The following is a 19,054-nucleotide window of genomic DNA, read 5'->3' on the forward strand; positions in this document are numbered from 1 at the left end:
AGACAGAGTGTATTTGTGATGGCGTTGTAGGGAAACCTCAGGGATGAAATCTCACGGGAACAACTGTGGCTTTTCCAGAAAACTGCCACAGGTAAGGTTTGGATTTCCATGCTCTTTTGAAAGACACTGGGCAGAGGAAAGTAGAAGAGGATTCTCAGTACAAAACTTGGACACTAACCCAACCCTCCATCTCAAGATGAAAGATAAAAAAGTTAGATTTATCTGAGAGGGGGGAAAAAAAAAGAAAGAAGGGGTGGAAAGCTTTTTTCTTTAAAAATCCAGCACTTCAATAAGACAGTGGCAAGATGTCAAAATTTTCAGTGGCTGTAACTTTTTTGTGTTCTCTTTTCCTTACATTTCTTCCAGTGTTGAATTTAGAAAACATCCCACTCTCTTTTTATGGTCAAATTAGTTTGTCATCTTTAAAAAGGAAAAAGAAAGAAAGGAGATACAGGAGGGAATTCTAGAATGGTTTCAATGGCAGGATGATCTGGTTATTGTGAAAGCATTTTTGCATGAATGAATTTTTGTTGGTAAATGTACTTTGAACAGAAAGGCCATTTTTTGCAAGGAAGTTAGGGTTTTTGATTTTCAAAGGAAATGACTCAACACCTCACTGTTTGCCTTCAAAGAACTTGCAATTTAGGAATTGCATATTTAAAACAAACCAACCCAGCTTTACTAGCCTCTGCTTATTCTTTCATTCAGTGCTGTTTTGTATTACACTGGAGAAATCTGGGGGATTCATTGGATCCTTTTATCCAGGCGTCACTGCTACAGGGAGAAGGCAAAGGCACACTTTCTTTGCTGTAGCCTGCACCAACTCCTCATCTTCAGCTCATTTCTGTGGGCCAAAAGGGTTCAAACTTGATTTTACCCTGTCAGAGCTGAGCCTGAAACAAGGTGTAGGCAACACGAGACACTTGAGTGACACTCCTGAAGGAAAGGATCATCTGGGTATTTTGGAGATGCCTTGAATTGCTCCTTGGATGGTGTGGAGCTGCTGCCTCATCCCCTGCCAGTGCAAAGGGAGGACCACACGTGAGCACCAGAAGGAGTGGCCATACGCACGTGGCCAGTGCTGAAGTGGGGATTTTTGTTTTGTTGTTGATTTTTTGTTATTGGTGGTGATATTGCTGCTGGTTGTAATTTTTTTTTTTTTTTTGTGAGAGAGTGGGGTTTTTTGGGGGTTTTTTAAGGCTCTCCTCCAGCCTTTGGTCCGATCCCTGCTCTCTTCCCGCTCCCATGCTCAGAAGCCAAGAGATGAATAGAAAAAACTGGAAGAAAGGGGAGAGAAGTGAAGTTGCCTTATTAGAGAAGGTCCACATGTCCTGGGAGGCTTGCAGACCACTTTCCCAGGGAGTAGGAGATGGGGCACGGTCTCATGCTCGAAGGAAATGAAGAAGTTTTTCCAACATAGTTTAAAGAGAGTTCTGTGTGAGACCGTGGTCAGGGCAGGGACCGGTCTGCAGGGCCCAGCTGTTCTGTGAGAACATCCTGGCTGCCAGCAGCAACCTGGCCATAAACCCTGGCCCTGCCTGAGGGGGAGGCTGTTCCTAAGGAACTCAAGGAACCTGCCTGCTGTTGGGGTTAGTATTTGATAGTTCTGAGGGCTGGCTGGTGTTTCAACTTCCTCCTGACTTCTGTTCTGGCCAGGAGCAAAAGACATTTTGCTTCACATGGTACGTTCCAGTATGACAAAGGCACTCTGCAAAGGCACAACTTACTCTTTGCTACTAGGCTGAAGGCTTAGAGTAACTCTAAATGCTTAAAAATACAGTTTTATCAGGCTCTAGCGAGTCAGCCTGAATGAGAGGGCAGCCAGCACGCTGAGCATCAATGCTGAATCACTGCCTGTACTTGTAATCTTCACAACAGAAAAAGCACCTCTGTCAAAGTGCCTTGCTCTGCTACTGATTCACTAAGTCAAATGGCAACAAGAAATGGCATAAAGGGACACAGAGCTCCATGTTTCATGCTGGCAGACAGCACTGAGTGTTTCTGTGTGGTCAGAGTCTGAACAGACTAGCTGTCACTCTCTTCTCAACCTGACTATAAAAATTTTCTTATTGTAAGTTATGTATACTATATCAAATGAGACTCCAGCTTGCATCAAATTAAAAACAAACCATTCCCTGGCCTTTTCTGTGATAAACTTCATTTCTTCTGCATGCACACCTTGGCTTTCTGGATTTGGCTCCATGGAAATCTCAGACAACCTGGAAAAGCTTTGCAGTGCGATTACAATCCAGCCAGAGTAGGATATTCAGGAAGATCTTGAAAGATCACATGTCCTCCTTTCTTTGGCAAAAGAGCTTAGGTGAACACTAGAAGTCTGTACCAGCCCTATTGATTGATGTGCCACAAATCAGTCAATAGATGCATGCCTGGAAGGTGCCTGTGTCACAGGAAGATGAGGAGTTAAGGCAACAGAATACACTGAAAACTGACTCATGGAATTTCAATGATCCTCTTTTTTTTATGAGCCTGGGGACATAAGCCTTGATAAATGTTACATCTTTTTAACACAGTGCACAACACAATATTTATGGGGACCCATCTTTTTCAAAATCAGCTGCCTAGAATTTCAGGAAGAAGGTAAGGAATTGGTTTTTTTTTCTAAGGGGCCCATTGCCGAGTACCTGAACCAGACACCTGGAGACATTCCCAGAGGAATGAATGGAGAAATGCACGTGACAACAGAGGTATCAAACAGTGACATAAGCCATGACAGTTCTCAGGCTTGTGTGACTATTTACTAGCAGTACAATGTGTGATCTTCCAGCTGCCTTCAGTATCTCATGGACAGTGCTGGCAAGTGTCCTGATGGCTGTTCTCATCTTTTAGCTATGCTCTTTTTTTTTTAACCCCCCCTCCTTTTCTCTGTGTTGTAAAGACACCTGCTCCTGTTATTTGCTTGCCACCTGGAATCTCGAACTTTTGTTTGTACCAGCAATTTAATCTTCTTTTTTTAGAGCAAACAGCTTTGCCATTACACTTGGAGGATTAAGAGACAGCAGGAGGAGCAGAGAAGCTCTTTAAGGGGTATTTCCACAGTAGGGTTTGCAATGCTGAAGGATGATAAAAGTGAATGATAGAAAACCTATGATCGACAACTGAAGTAAAATGGAAGGTAAACACTACGGACCACATCTTTTTCACAATAAAAAGAAATACGTTGCAAAGTGTAGAAATGATGAGCTGAAGACAAAAGCTCAGTCTGAATAAAGGTTTCCTAACAGGCTGTAGAGATGATCATTCCTAGAGGCAGAACAGTGACCTTAAGGGAGATGGAATTGGTAGCTACCTAATGGTATCTAAGAGTATCACCCCCAGCATCACTTCTTTTCTTCTGTGGAGCAGGATGGAAGAACAGGCGTGGGTGGAGAGCAACTCTTCATAAATCACCAGTGACCAAGGCCTGTTTACATCTGAAGCCTAACTGGTGATCTGCCTGGTCTCACATCACTGCTCATCCCATACAACCTCTGTCAGGAGGAAGATTAATTAATCCCAGACCCTGGAAGCAGTGATTTCCTATAAGACCATGTTATAATGGGCAAAGATAAATATGGTTAAGTGGTCCAGTCAGTACACTACAGAGTGCTGTGCTTGGTTCCCAGTGCTAGTGACAGCACTAAATGAATTTAAATTAATTCATTGTTTTGATAAACAACTATCTTCTCCTATCTCTGGCTGCAGCTGGAGTTTTATGAGCACCCATTTAGTGCCTATAATAATGCAGGGGTTATTATTAGCCTTCTGCTTGGAATCTGGACACACAATCCTGGGAACTGTTCAGAGTAAACTTTAAAATTATGTGTGTGTGTGTGGCAGGGGGGGAAGCATGATCTAAATTTAAATGGTAAATTTCTGCTTTCATTTTCAATGCTTAAGGGCATTCAGCTAATAAACACTGCATGTCTTCAAACAAAGTAAAAGACACAGTAGTAGATAATGGATGTTGTAAAACTTAGGACTTATCTCAAGTCTGAAACTTGGAGCATTAACATAACTTAGTTTATGATGTTCATCACAGCTGCCAGGAAACCTGGCCCTGCCTCCCCAGAGTGCAAGAGCTACAGGGACTGCTCCTCTGGTCTCAGCTGAGTAATCAGCTGCACTTAGTTAGAAGTCTGCATTAAGAGGGAGCTTTCCTACATTTATCCATGCTGAATAATGAGTTATACCCCAAAAGTCTGAGGAGCTATCTGTGTGAGATTCTCTTGTCCATAGAAACTACACAGATAAGAAACATAACAAGTCATATATTCAGGGCTCTTTCAGTCATTATCTCATTCAGTGGTTTATCCAGTCTGAAGAGACCTTAGTGATGGGATTTTCTTCATTCCTTTTACATGAGGCTGAAAACACCAAGTTCCTGTTTGTTCTAGGGGGACTTTAAAGATCCCACAGCAGTTTTGCAAGGGGATTGTGTCATCTTTCCCTTCAAGAATCCTCCCCTCTGTCCTGAAGCTTGGTAGGTACATGCCACCACAGCGGATAACAGTGTCAGGGGCTCAAAGATCCTTCAGCTCTTTGCAATTATGATGATATTTGCTTCTATTATTTTCTCAGGCCAGTGTGATAAACCTCTGATGGCAAAGTTTTATTTCTAATGCTTTAAGAACACTTCCTCAGCTTCACCCCATGCTCTTGTCAGAGTGAGCAGAGAGCATATAAACAATTCCACTTTCCTCTGGCAGCATTTGAACAGAACAGAATGCATTTATTTCTCCTGTTACTGCCCTGCAGAGTGCCATAGACTGAGTGCAGTGATCGGTGTTTGTTTGGCTGCTCACGATGACATCGTACAAGACATGAGGAAACAGAGCCCTGGGACCCTGCAATTTGACAAGGAAGAGAACCTCCAACTGCTCAGAATGAAAGCTGATGCAGTGACTAGGGAACCAGTCCAAGAGGAAGTTTACATTCCTTGCTTCACCATGCTTTAGGTTTGGCTTTGCCCAGAATAATGGGTGATTACCTTTTCAGCACTATTGGTGTGCCTGGCAGAACAGAGAGGTAGCCAGCATGATGTCTAGTAGTATTTAAACGGTGTTGGGCTGAAAGGATACCCTTTCCCAGTGTAATCCTGTTCATTCCTGCCCACCAAGTCTCTTGTCACTCCCCAGTCTGTGGCTCTCCAAGTACACCCACCCAGCTTCACTTGTGTGTGGGGATGGACTCTGCATGGAATCGATGAAATCCTCCTGATTCAAAAGATGCTCTTTCCCCACAAATGGTTTGTTGTGGGTTTTTGTTTGATTGGTTCTTGTTTGTTTGTTTGTTTTTCATTGGTTTTGTTGTTATTTGGTTTGTTGTCGCTGCACCTGGTGGTTTCTCTCACACTAGACCATTTCTAGAAATTTTTTTGCAGCCTGTAATCCTCTTTCAGTCCCCAAGCAGCTGTTGAAAATTTTGGCCTTTAGTTTCCCTGCCCATTTTTTTAGTTTCATCTGGAACTTGTGTGTAATGCTATTGCTGCTGGGATAAATGGATTATCACTGCAGATAGACTGATGCTGACAAAGCAGAAGTGATTTAGAAATATAAATAGCACTTGGATGCCGAAACAATGCTTTCACAAATGTGCCTCCAGAAGCTGTTTACAGACTGCAAGCACAGTCTATAACTCCTGGTTCCTTACTGCTTTTAAAAGAGGAAGCAAATTTAGATGGCATTTTTAACTTTCTTGATGGATCCCAGCACAGCCTCCCCAGAAGATAAAGGTGAGCCTTGTGGTCACAAATGACTCTGCTGTGGGGGGTGAACTCTTCAGCTCCAGCTGAGTTGAAAGCTTGGCTTACCTTTTTTACGGGAGCAAGGGTCATTTTTTAAAGTAGTCTTAAACCCCCTCTTTACTGTTTTGGTTTCATACAGAAGAAGAGATATGGTCTTTAAGCTCTACTTACAGGTAGGGTCCTGCCCTGGAGGCTTTTTGTTTAGATGGAAGAGCACCTGGGAGGGCTGAGGCACCTCCTGCTCATCCACCTAGGGCAGATATGATGAAGCCTCAGTACCTGGAGCCCTAGGGGGAACAATAAAACCCAGCAATCCTGTTCCTGTGCCCCCCAGCAGCATTGCTCTGTCGTGCTCCCCTCTATCTGCTCCACCTGTTGTCCTGGAGGATGAGCAGTCAAGGCAGCAACTCCTGCTCTCACCACCGTTATCGAGATCGAGATCGGGAGCTCAAGAAGGAATTTTGTTATTCCACCCCATTCTCTGAACTCCCTTCCCTCCCATTCTTCAGGGTTTAGCCCAAGAGAAGCGGCAAGAAGAGCTGAATAATTCACTACTCTAAAGGAATGAGCATGGTCTGGCCAGGAAAGCGATAAACAATGTACTCTCATTTTAATTAGATAAAGTACAACATATAAAGAGATGTCACTCATTGCTAGAGCAGATAAGACGGCCAGGACTGTGTGTTTAGGAAGGCAGAGAAGCAGCAGGCCCATTGCAAGCTATTATCAGATAAGCCACTGAGACAGAGAGCTGTTGGCTGGAAAAAAAGAAAAACATTCCTGGAAATCAAGCTGACAATGCAAGGGAAGAGAACTCACATGCCGCTGAAATTATTCCTAGAGAAACATGCATCAGGAGGCTATTTTGGATTGGGCTGTTAAATTGTTCAACAGCTGGGAAGTGCCCTGCCATTGCTCAATGCAGCTGGGTATATTTCTGGGATGACTTTCCCTCTGAATTCCTCTTTCCTTTAACGCAGCCTAAGGCACAACCAACTGGAGTCATCAAAGCTTGTTCTTTCTTTGTGTAGGTTGAAGCTCCTGCCCCAGGGAGTTGTTGAGGTACAATGAGAGAAGTGATGCTCTCAAACTGATACGGGCAGCAGAGCCAACCCTACAAGAAAGAAGTTAAGACTGAAATCCCCGTGCCTGCAATAGCTAAAAACAAGGAGGCTTAGCTTAAGCTCCTGAAAACCGTAGAGTGGTCTCCCTAAAGAGAGAGCTTCTCATCTCTCCAATGTCTTCTTGCAAATATTTCACTAATTTTTCAAGTGCTTCCTATGCCATTCATGGCTCAGAAAAGCTTGCCTGTGCCTGGAAAATCATGTATGTAAATTAAAGTACAACTGCTATGTGTCCACAGCTCTTGTGTGCATAGGCTGCCTCCTGGTCTTTGAAACCTGGCTAAACTACAGCACTCCAAAAATCATTGGGAAAAGGACTTCTAGGTCAAATTTTGACTTTTTGCATAGAGAACTCCTCAAAAAGTGTCTGGCTACTTTTTCTCCCTAATCTTTAATTGCTCTCCTGCTTTGTCTGGGCCTTCCACAACTGTCTGGATGCTGGTGGGGAATATCCCAGCCACTCACCAGTAACTGCTGGAGGGCTCAGGCACTTGCTGCGGATTGTACTGGCAGATCCCTTGGAAGCAGATCCTTTAAAAGTGTCCAGTTTTGGTCAGAGGCATCACTCCAGGTGCTTACCTGCCTCTCCATGCCTTCCTCACTAAGCCAAAGCCCCCATCTATTCATTCCAGCAGATCTTCAGGCTAATTACTAAAGCAAGCACATAGCTTACAGAGGAGTAAAACATCCCACAGACATCCATGGACACACAGCTAAGGAAACATGGACAATAGCTGCTGGCTAGGAGTAGATTCAGCTGGTTTTTGCCCTGCCAGACTGAAGCTCACTTGCCACAGGCTGTGGCCAGAGTGTCTGATGAATGGCAGATGGACGTGCTGTAAACCACAGCCGGCAATTAATGAATCCACAGTGGCACCCAGGGCCCTGTGCCAAAGGGGTCACGGTAAAAACACTGGCATAGTGAAATCACAGCCTGGGGAGAAGGGGACAAGACAGGGTGCTCAAAGTTCTATGAGGGAAGCAGAAGAAGTATGTAAAGAAAAGTGACTTTTGTTACGGATTCTACTGCCCTTGCCAGTAGGGATTTGATTGGAACTTTTTCCATGAAAATGTTGCCATTTCAGGCTATTTCCCTCTCAGTGACCCCTCCCATTTTGTGAAAGAAAACCTGAAATACTTCAAATTTAGGTTAACTTTCATGGCAAGCTTCCCCTTTACTGTGCTTCATCTATATTTCTTCTGCCCTTTTAGGAAGGACCTTCTTTTTCCACCGTAAGGGTCTTTAGACAAAAAAATATGGAAACTTTTCTGCTAACTAAGGTTTGAGCCAATTCTTAGTAATGATGTTCTCATATCCTTTCTCTCCCCTTACTCATCCAAATAGTGTTGGCCATATTTCCCACTGGTCTTTGGATTTCTGTATGTGAGTCTTGATTCTCCAATACAGGCAAGTCAGCTGTGATCTACCCACACAGAGAACAAGGCTATGACTCTAGATTAGTCAAATTAAATTTACTTTCATTCCATTTGAAAAGATTATGTAGCAGATAAACTTTCTTATGTTTCTCTCCAAGAGGACTTGAATTGATGCCTTTATGAGGGTTTTTTTCCCTCCTTTGGTCAGTAATCATAAAAAGAGGGTTGATATTGGTGCAGAGCTGCACAGACCATGGGCCTTTTCTACCTATTCCTGGCAAAATGATCTTTCCACTGCTCTGTACGATCATAAAGTATATTTGTCTCCAAAAGCCCAATCTGAGCAAACTCCTACAACACCTTTCGGTCTATAGTTGTCAAAATTTTGGATGACACCAAGTTCAAAGATTAGGAAATTATTAAAAGGCATTTGAAAGATTTCTCTATTGCTTCAGTGAGGTCAGGTTTTTTTCAAAGGCCCAATTCCAACATTAGCTTCAGTTGAAGATTCTCATCATAAACGTAAACATACTGAAGATTTTCAGATGCAGCTAGGGACTTAATCAGATTTTCCAGAAGCACCAATTTTCCTGGCACTTTTTTGCAGCTCTAGAGACATACATATAGTAAAAATGTTGGCCCTCAATTTCTGTTTACACCTTGAAGTTTCTGTCATTTTTATTATTTCCAAGAAGAGGTACACTCCCTACTAGCTTTGCAAGGTCGACTGCATCTATGCCAGTCTAGACTTTCATTGTAGATTTTATTGCAATACATGTAATCATGCCTGTAGCTTCCACTTAAAATAATTAGAAGTTTTGTGCACAAATATGGAACTGGATGAACAAGAGTATGTTATATAGGACAGAAAAGCAGATGTGAAAACCACAAATAAATCAGGAGCAAGTAGAAAAGTGTCTAGAGGTTTTTGTTTCCTCAGAGGTAATCCTGCTAACAATGTTTTTCTGCAAGTGAAAAAGTATATTTTTCAGCTGCAAATTCTACTGGCAGTATCCAAATAAAGACAAGTAACAGATGCACTCTTAGGTGAGAAATCATTATGAAGTTTCAAAAGATTTTGAACAAGATTCTTCAACCTAAATAAATTTGTGCCCAAGCTTTGCAACCATCTTATTGAACAGACATGAAACATGTGTTTGGCCACCTGCACAGTCAGCTAAATGCAAGAAAACTGGGAAGAAAACTTAGGCTAATATCTAAGATGGGTTAGGGATCTATTTGCTACAGGTGGTTTTAGCCTCACAAGGATAATTTCTCCATGATTTTTTTTTGCCTTGTTGATAGATTAGGTTCCTGCAATGGATCATAACTTGGAGGACCCCATCTCTGTCCCTGGGGTAAAGAATTGCAAGGGGTTCATGCCCACATTTAAGAATATATTCAGCTTTCAATAATGTTAAGGATATTTGGGTTCCTTGAGAATGCATCCTGTAGGAAGGTTAAGGTGGTTCTTTCAAAGGCAACTGTTGAGAAAACTTCTCTGCTTCTCTGTGTAAGAGATGAGAGCAGTGAGGGGCCAAAACAATCAGCAACCACCAGCTTTGACTTGTTTTTGTGCTGCAGAGGGAATAGTTTACCAGCCTAAACAGAGGCCAAATTTAGGCCTGCCCTATTTGATGCAAGTAAGAAATAGTTAATTTTAAGTCTGAGCTTTCTCATTTGTTAACAGCAAAGGCCTGCATGGAACCAGAGGCAATTGACTGTGAGCAGGAGAAAGAAGCAAGAAATGTCAGTAGAACCCCAGTGGAAAGGACAGCAAACACTGACAAATGCAGTCCAAAATTCCAGCCATCTGACACGCCAGGAAAAGCAAAAAAAGTCCAAGAGAGTCACAAGGTTCACCTTTCTGCAGGATTCCTATTTTGCTGTTTAAGCCCATATCTAAAGTAGATGGGACAGGGAGAGAGAGAAGTGACCATTTAGCACTGGCCAGAGGCTCTTGACCTACAACAAGGAAACACTGAGTCAGACTTGAGTAAATGACTCCTCTGATCTTCAGGGGCTCTAACTGCACACAGGGCTATTTCTGACATGCAAAGGAAGGCAGAGCAGGGAGTCTCACACACATAGTGAAGGCAATCCCCTCGCCCACACCACCTTTTCTTCCATTCTGGGAGGGCTTTTATGCATTAGTTTTGATAAGGTGAGTTAGGACAGAGGCCTCCAGACCAGAGCATTGGCAGTGATGGACCCCCATTTCTTTGGATACCTTCCTTCCCTTTCTTTTGCCAGTTGTATGAGAGATTACTGCCAACAAATGCCACAGAAATGGCTGTGGCACAGAACTACACGAAGCCCAGGGATTCTGTCATGTCTTGCATGGTCTCTCTGCTTTGCACTCAATCATAACAGCCTGCTGAGCAGATCTGCTGCCGTTTAATTAGAGTGTCTGGGTCCACCTCCTGTCCTTCTGTAATGACATTAGTCAGAAGTGAACTGTCTGGTTCCTGCCTCTCCTAGGCCAGCTGAGCTGCTGGTGTAGAGCTGGCCAGATTGGTTAATTGCACCACTGACTTTTAAAGGTCAGCTCTTACAGAATCTAATAACATTCGGAAGGTTTCCAGAATAAGGTAGATCGGAAAGAAGAGCCTGGATTCCTCCATGAGATGCTGCCTGCTGAGCTGTGGGACAAAGCAAGCACCCTGCAGCATCCCTCAGCTGGCCAGCCCAGCCACCAGGGCCACGGCCAGATGGTAAAGGGCATCTTCAGGGGCAGCAGCTTCCCCTTGGGATCGGAGCAGCTGGCATGGCACCAGCTTCTGGGGGTGTGCACCTCAGGAGAGAGGACAGAGTAAGGGAGACGTATCTGAAAGGAAGTGCTCAAAACAAATGACTCAGCTGCTTTGTCCAGATGTAAGGTACTGCATCATATCCTAGAAATTCTCCATCCTTGGAGTATCCTAGTGGGAAAGCTGAATGGTTGCTCAAGCAGTATCTGTTAGGTAGAAAAACTCAGAAGCCTGAGGAGTGGCTCGGGAACAATACAAGTGTTTCAGTAAAGGATGGATGTCCTCGGTTTCACGCGTGCTCTAACTGCTGGGGATACCTGACTAAAATCCACAGCTAACATGGTTTATTCACCAAAGCTAATAACCTCTGTATTTGAGAAGCAGATCCTCCTCTGTTTTACCCTCCTTCACAGGAGTGAGCCCAGCAATGGGCACTGTAAGGACCTCTCTTGCTACAGGAGATGAGATAGCCGAGAGCAGTTGTTGCCCTTCTTGCCTCCCTGAGTTCCCTGGCAGGCAGGAAAGGAGATCCTCAGCTGGGATGCCCCTTCTTTCCTCAAACAGATCCTTTTTCCCCTCATGCAAACACCTGAATGAAACAGCTGCCAGCCCTAAAAATCTCCAGTCCACTCACTGTTCCAAATTCAGCCAGGTGGTCTTCACTGGAAGAGCAACAGAAAAGGGGAAGTTTTGAGAGACATCAAAGAGGAGCTTTGGCTCTGCTGCTTCCAGAGGAAGAGCAGTCAATATATTTAATTACAGCTGGGACTTCCACTTCTCTTCTTGGCAGACAGCCTTGTTTAAAATCTTTCATTATCAATTCACAACTGAGTTTACACAAGATGAGTAGATTTTTTTTGTGTCTGTCTTTCTCTGGCTGACAGTTTTCTAACATTGTTTAGCAAGAAAAAGTTTGAACAATTGCTTTTATCTTTTCCTTGATTTTCTTCATCATTTTCCATCCCTTCTAATTGATTTTTTGAGGGCTTTTTCCTTTGAATTTTGGCCTGTTTTTGCATGTGTTTATTTTAAACTGATTTGCATGCAGATGATCAACTGGAGATGCAGTTTGGGTAACATGTTTACAAACTGATATTAAATCACTCTGCTTGTTTGCACAAAACAGTAATTGAATAAACACTGGTTATTAGTTCACTTGCATATTTGCTTTGCATTCTTTCACTTGGTTTCCACAAACAACACAGGGATGTTTGTTCTATACTCAATAGCATTTAGAACAGTCTAAAGTAAGTAAATAAATAAATAAAATTCTTGGTGTGTTCCCTTTATAAAAAGAGGTTTTTATGAGAGTAAGACTTAGAGAGTAGCTTTAATTTTTCTTAGTATTGCTGTTTTTCTGATTATTCATATCCTTTAATTTTGTTGGTTACATATTCACTCACTGAGCCCCTGTCTTTTTTTTGTTGTTTTTTGTCCTGTTTCTCCCACTACATCCATTTTGCCTACAACAAGCCATGACATTAATAAAAGAAAGCCTGGCATAAATGCATTTATGCTTTAAGTACTGAAACAACACTTATGCTTCATATTTTTGTTACATTCTTTCTACATCAATGTAAACTTTCATTCACAAAAAAACCCCAAATGCATGCTGCTGTGTTTTACAATCATATAATGTTACTGCTTTTGATTGGTTGATACTTCAGTGCAACTCCCAAATCCCTTTTGGCATTACTCTTTTCTTAGTTTCTTACCTAGGGTCTGTATTGCCCTCCTTCTGTTGTTACCTTGATTTTATATAAGCTAAATTTTGGGTTCCTAAATCCTGCAAGAGCTCTCAAAATATTATGCCAGTCCTGCCAGTTTATTGCTGATAAGCAGTTGATGTTTCCTGCTTTCCAGTTAATGTGTCACAATTAGAGACTTGCATGTAGCTCTTCTCCATGTGATGTTTTCAGCTCTATAAGCAAGTTGACATAAATACTTGGTATGAGCTGTTAGTTTTGTTTTCACTCACAGTTCTGCAAGATGACTTGTTCACTAGAATAGATTTTACCATTTTATGATAAACACGAGGTATATGGACATGGCATAACCTGCTGAAAGCCACCCTGCAGAGTTGACATAAAAAGAAATCCCCAGTTCTGGACTCCTTCAGGAAATGCTACTTTGTGACATTTTACTGCATAGGCTAAATATTTTAGTAATGTTATGATTTTTTTTCCTGCAATTTTTTTCATAAAATATGAAGTATATTGCATTCACTAATTACAGTTCTATGAGGGAAAAGAGCATTCAGAGTTACTTTGAATGCCATCCTGATTTCATTCAAACTAATCTGTCTATTTGTCTCTGTTACTTCAAGCTTCTCTGTAAACTGAAATTGCTCAGCACTTCTTTTGAAGTTTGAAATAGTTCTGCTCGCTTGCTTTGTCCTTTCACATGCTTCTGTTCTGGCTGGCTTTGAGGGAGATCAGGAGAAAAATACTGAACTTCCCTCACAGCAGGTTCTCTTAGGATTCTGGAATTAGTTGTGCAAGCAGAGATAAGTTGCAAAAAAGCACCCAGATGTTTCTGCACACGCACCCACAGCCCTGAGCTCTCCTGGCACCTCCAAGCAGCCCTAAGTAAAGTACAATGTGCAGGCTCAGGAGTAGCAGCTGCACTGTGTAAACACTGTAATCTGACAAACCCTCCTAACAGTGCAGGAGTTCAAAGCAAGCATTGATTAGATTAAACGTTCCTTCAATTTGCCATCAAATCACTCCCTGTTATCAACAGCATTCACTTAAAGCAACGAGCAATGCAAGGTGCATGACAGCAAGGGCATGCCAAAAATCCAGAGGGCACGTGGGGTACAAATAGTAGGCTCATAATAGTGTGCCTGCAATGATCTGTCTAGATGTGGCAAGAATCTTTTTCTATAGCTGTACCTTACCTGAAAAATTACTTAGGTATTTCTGATACATGTTTGGCTATATATATCTATATTTTTAGCAAAATTGGAGTCACATGCATGGTTCGTATCTGTGCATATGGATAACACAGAAAAAGGGACCACATACAATTAAGTGGTCACCAAGTCCCAAACTGACTCCTGGTTCTTTAAGCTACGAGTTGCAAAGGACACTGCTCTGGGATGCCAGAGAAGATACACATTTAATGGGATTGGTCTCAGTGATGAGTCCCAGAAGAGCAGTGCCAGAACTTGAGAGTGCTCTGGGTGCCGTTCTGTGCTCTCCAGTTGTCTCCACAGAGGTTACAAGGAGGGAGTGGCCACTCTGGCTGCTTCATGCCTGGGTTTTGAAAGCCCTGGGAAGAGCAGGTCAGAGATGTCACTGGCTCTAAGTAGAGGGGAAAATGGTCAGTGAACCCTGGCTGGCATGAACCATGTACTACTACCCATTATTAATCTTTCCAGCAAGTGATGTTCTCAGAGTGCAACTTCAGAGAAACATGTAGAAGCGACTAGATTTCACCCTTCCCTTCATAATCACATGTTCTCTTATTTCCCATCCATACTGAATATTTATCCCACGCTCTGGAGTCTGGTGTGAACTCTAATTTTCTGTAGTGCCCCACTCTGAATTTTTTAAAGCTCAATTTTGAGTTCAGTAGAAATTATGATGAGAATGAGTTATTGTGCAGTACAATTTTGTTATAGTAGTTTTTATGTTAGACCCTAAACCTGTTCAATGTACCCATTGAACAACATTTGCCCTGGAACAAAACCACTGTGGAATAAGTAGCTATTTCTCTCCCAGTGCAGGAAGGTTTGAGGAGGACGAACTCTTTGCCCATCGTGCTTGATGTTGCTTCTCCTGCTTTGGGCTCCAGGTCTCATTAAATTATATACTCTAGTTAGAAACTGAAGCTTGGAAAGTTGCTGCACTGCAGGAAATTTGTTACAGGGAGAAGCTGCTGTGCTGCTACTCAGGGGAGTGGAAGATTGGCAGCTCCCATAACAGAGAACCGTCCTGTCTTGAGCAGCAGAGCTTGAGGGCTTGCTGGAGAGCTACATCTACTGCACCCTCTGGATGTCACCAGGGATTGCACTAATAAAGTCTTTCAGGCTGAGAGCTTTTGCTTCTGAATACTGAGCCTAGGATCTGAACAGGGCGAGGAAAGAGCAAGGACTGGAGGGAGACATCCCTGTCAAAGCCGTAGCTGAGTGTGAGGCTGTTCTAGAAAACCAGTGCAACCGATGAAGCTTGGCATTTTAATTGTCTTGTTTGCAGCACTAAATTTGGTAAAGAAAAACACTGTTCAGTGGCTGTGATTAAAAGTTTGAAATGTGCCATGTATCCCCAGACACGTACTTGAGTGAGAGCACTCTCAAAGTGCTACGTTTGAAGTAGATGCTAGCAAAAAAGGGGCTGAGGAAACAAGTGAGCTTGTCAAAGCCAAATTAAAATGCTTTTCCTCCTCCAGACTGTCCCCTGAAGAGCTATTGTGTTAGAATTTGGTTTCCAAAGTTACCATTAATTTGCGAACTAGCAGGATTTTTATGCTGCAGTTGTCAATGTACCTGTAACGCTGGAGTCTCTAGTGGTACTTCTGTAGAGGTATCTCTAGGCTGTATTTGACTTGCATATTCACAGCAGTGCATAGTTTAGGTGGAAATTAAATGAGTGCAAAGAAGCATGTATGTGTTCTTGAGCTCTTTCTGCTCTGCTAGGGCTGAGATCACTGAATTTGATTTGCTAAGAAAAAAACTCCAGGATGATGCAGCCCTCCACCTGACAGATTCTTGGTATTTTCCTATTTAAATTCATTCTTCTCTGCCAGGAAAGAACATGTAACACCCAGGTAACCTTGAACACAGATAAACAGACAAATGTTGCTGCAGCACAAAAATCCCCCTTTGGTTTTACTGCCCCCATGGAACACAATTGCTGTAGAAGTGTATGTGGGAAACTGTGCTAAAACTGCCCCTTTGAATGAACTAATTAGAATCTGTCAAGGGTATTTTGACTGGAAACAGTTCAGGACACAATGAACATATTTTTGGCCTCAAAAGTATACTAAGACATGAACAACAACAAAGCTTATTTAACACCGGTTATGTATTTTTGTTATGGAAGTCAGGCAGCATAATTCTCATTGGGGACTACTCTTGAGCTACTGACCACACAGTCGACCTTGGAACATGAAATTCCACAGAACAGCAAAGCTTCTAATTCCTGGTTGCAGGCTGGGGTTGTTTCAGGCCTGAGTGTTTACTGTCCAGAGACTTGTGTTTGTCAGCTACCCATGAACATGGCCTTCTGCTGAGTGAATAAATGCCTGATATTTATGGTCCCACACTGCTGTAGGATGAATGAGTCACGTATTTACTTGGAAGATTAGACACCAGGGACCTGTTGCACAGCAAACAACCACTCCTGTAGGTTCTGAAGCACTTGGGGGCTGTAAAGCACTAGAATAATGATGCTGTTCCTCCTGAGTAATGTCAAAAATGTCTTTGCTATTCAAATACAGCTTCCAATGATATCTAAGAGAATATCTGAGGAAGATAAAGAGAACCAAGGGCGGGAATTGACAGGCAAGCAGGCTGGCTAGTTGTCACGGTTCAACATTTCAGGGTATCAAATTGTTTTCTAGACCTTGAGCTGGACTCACTCTCCCCACAAAGAACTTGAATATTTTCCTGGTTTTCCTGTGTCAGAGAAGGTTTAAGAGTTTAAGAAGACAGGAAAAGAGAAGGGCACAGAGATGCCCTGTTCCCACTCTAGGTCAAGTGCAGGGAGGAAATTATTTTCTGCCAGAGAAATTTCTGCCTTGGAAAACGCTTTGATTAAGAGAACCTGTGCTGTTGGCTCAGTTCTTTGGTATCCAGTGCCACTTGCTTCCTGGGCTGTGCTTGCTGCTTGTCTGACTGCACAAGGAGCAGTGGAGAGACTTGGTTCAGGTGGCTGAGTGCAGGTTTGAAGCGGTGCTAGAAATTCCCCATAGTGCCTTACGTGGCTCTGGCAGCCACTTTGAAAAGCATGGGTCTGTCTTTGACAGGTCCTGTCTCACATCAGCCAGCCTCCTGTGGCTGTCCCAGGTGGCAGCAGGTGACCCTCTTTAAGCAACTTCACAGAGCCCTGGCTGGACACGGAGACTGCAGACCCTTCATTCCCACGTGAACATGAGCATGCGGGCGTGTTGGGCTTTGGTATTTGAAACAGAACCCTAGTCTTAAGTCGCCCTCAACATCTCCTCCACAGGAGACTTCTTATGGGACTTGACATCTCAATTTGCATTCACAGGGTGTCCCACAGCCTTGGAGTAACGATGGCCCCAAAATAAGGCTCAACTGATCCTGTGAGGGGGATGATGTAATCTCAAAACACTGGGATTTCTACTTTTCTCCTGCTTCTTGCAGATGAATATGAGTTGCTTCCTACTAATACCTTTGATTTGCATCTCTAAGGATTTTCCTCCTTACAGGAATGCAAATGGCAGATGAGTCAGAGCCCACTTAGGAGAATACCCACCTGTGGCAGTGGTGCAGATGCATGATCCTACTGGATGATGCAAATCTAAACCATTTCTGTGGATACTGCTACGGGAAAGTTCATAAACCACCAGAACATGGTTATCACGTCAGCTTGGGATGACCTTTGAGAGGCCAATACCCACAGTTTATCTCATCTTAAATTGCTCCCACAGGCAAAACATTAGTTTTGCTTTTTAAGCAACCAGTGGGAAAGCAACTCTGTTGTGAAAAATGAAGATGTGCTGTTTTGTCAAAGGCATTTGTTTTCTCAGACTGGGAGAGGAACGACATTTACACTCAGAACGAGATTACTCTGTCACAGAATTATTTGAGAATTAAGAAGGGAGAAGGTAAAAGTTTACTTAATAAATATTTTACAAGCACTGGATGGGAAAATTAGATGCCATTGCCCTCTGCTTTGGCAAGATACCTTTATTCCCCCAAAGGAAGCATAAAAAGCCAAACTCAAAATAGCCTCTGTCTTGCAGGAAATATAGGAATTGCTAAATCTTACTCTGCACACACAACTACCTCCTTCTCACTGCCCAGCTACAATCCTGCTTTGTGCAAACCAAATGAATCAAGTGACTGGAAAGGCCCTGATGAAAATAACACACATGTTCTTATACTGGCGAGATCAAACAGAAACCTTCACTGCAAGAGATCACTATCAGCATTTGTGACACTACATAAACCACGGCACAGAAAGACAAATCCCACCCCTTAAAGTAGACACTGACATAAAGCAGAGCAGGTCAGACAGGGAACAGGAAAAACTGTACAAATACTTTGGGGTTATCCCTACCATTAGTTGACTGTAGTACTACCCATTCATAGTTGCTCACTAACATTAGTTGGGTGGAAGAGGGGAAAAAGTTACATGGTATAAGATCTTCAGTGTTTTGCAATTGATTTACAATTTAATTGCATTCTGGATTATGGACTGTGCAAGAAGGGGAGACCTTCACCTCTACTGCTGTCCAAATCAGGGAGTTAGACAGTTTTTGTGACCCCTAAAGTAGGACTTTGGAGTGTTCTTACTTATGCTACAGCTCTTTATCTTGGAAAAACAGACTTAAAAGTTCACTCTAATTCAGGACACGTTCTTTGTTTGTGTTTGGAATGAGAACAAAAAATTTTTCTGGGTTCTGATAAATTCCTGCACACCATGGACAAACAAAACACTGTGATTTATTTCCATAATTCTCATAAATTTTCCTTCTCACCCTGTAGTGTAAGCTTGCTTTCATTGCCTAAGGTAGGAGTGATTGAGGAAGTCAAGTATTCAGTCATTTCATGCTTGATGCTATGAGATCGCATCTCTTTTGCCTTAATTTTCTTTGGAGTTCTTTTTTCTAAGGATGCTACTGTGCTCTGGATTGGGTAACACTTCATGCTTTTAGTCTCTACACAACTCACACTGCTAAGTGTGTGCTGCTTCGAAATGCAGTCTGTAATTACCTGAGCAGGTAATTACCTACTTTTTAGAACACCAGTGCTGCTGCTGTACTCAGACCTGCGTTTTACACACGCTGGTCTTTGGTCTGAGGCACCTTCCAACGCCCAGGTTCCCTCTTCTCTTGCAACTTTAGTCCTCACCTTCCCAGTGTGTACT

General features: G+C 42.7%; 1 protein-coding gene across 3 annotated transcripts in view; it reads right to left on the reverse strand.

The window, feature by feature from the left end:
• The window catches only part of RERG (RAS like estrogen regulated growth inhibitor), a 97,367-nt gene that overhangs the window by 24,388 nt on the left and 53,925 nt on the right, over positions 1-19,054 (reverse strand). The window lies entirely within an intron of this gene.

This window comes from Corvus brachyrhynchos, unplaced genomic scaffold (genome assembly GCF_000691975.1).
Source record: "Corvus brachyrhynchos isolate BGI_N302 unplaced genomic scaffold, ASM69197v1 scaffold191, whole genome shotgun sequence".
In the NCBI taxonomy this organism is placed as follows: Eukaryota; Metazoa; Chordata; class Aves; order Passeriformes; family Corvidae; genus Corvus; species Corvus brachyrhynchos.